We start from the raw sequence: 367 nt of genomic DNA on the forward strand, positions 1-367 counted from the left end.
CGAATTTATTCCAATTCAGAATGCTCATTGAATGAGCATTCTCAATATTATGCCTTGAAGAGGACTCGAACCTCCACGCTCTTTAGCACGAGATTTTGAGTCTCGCGTGTCTACCATTTCACCACCAAGGCATCTTGAAAGTGAATCGTATTCCATGAATATGATATCTATCTAGTGTGATGTATGGAATATATGACAAAGTTGGATATATTGATCGGTCATGTCATATAGGCCCAAGTTGGACATCCAATTGCTTTGATTTGAATTATTCGGAGAATGCAATGCCTGATATATATCAAAAAGATGGACAATCAAACCTATTTCTCGATTCACTCAAAGAGGTGAATAGGGTCCCAATAGAGATATG

General features: G+C 37.9%; 1 non-coding gene across 1 annotated transcript; it reads right to left on the reverse strand.

Annotated features, from left to right (window-relative positions):
• Positions 1–50: 50 nt before the first annotated feature.
• Positions 51–131, reverse strand: TRNAL-CAA. The gene has a single exon. It is a non-coding gene; the product is annotated as a tRNA-Leu (tRNA).
• Positions 132–367: the final 236 nt, after the last annotated feature.

Source organism: Capsicum annuum, chromosome 7 (assembly GCF_002878395.1).
Source record: "Capsicum annuum cultivar UCD-10X-F1 chromosome 7, UCD10Xv1.1, whole genome shotgun sequence".
In the NCBI taxonomy this organism is placed as follows: Eukaryota; Viridiplantae; Streptophyta; class Magnoliopsida; order Solanales; family Solanaceae; genus Capsicum; species Capsicum annuum.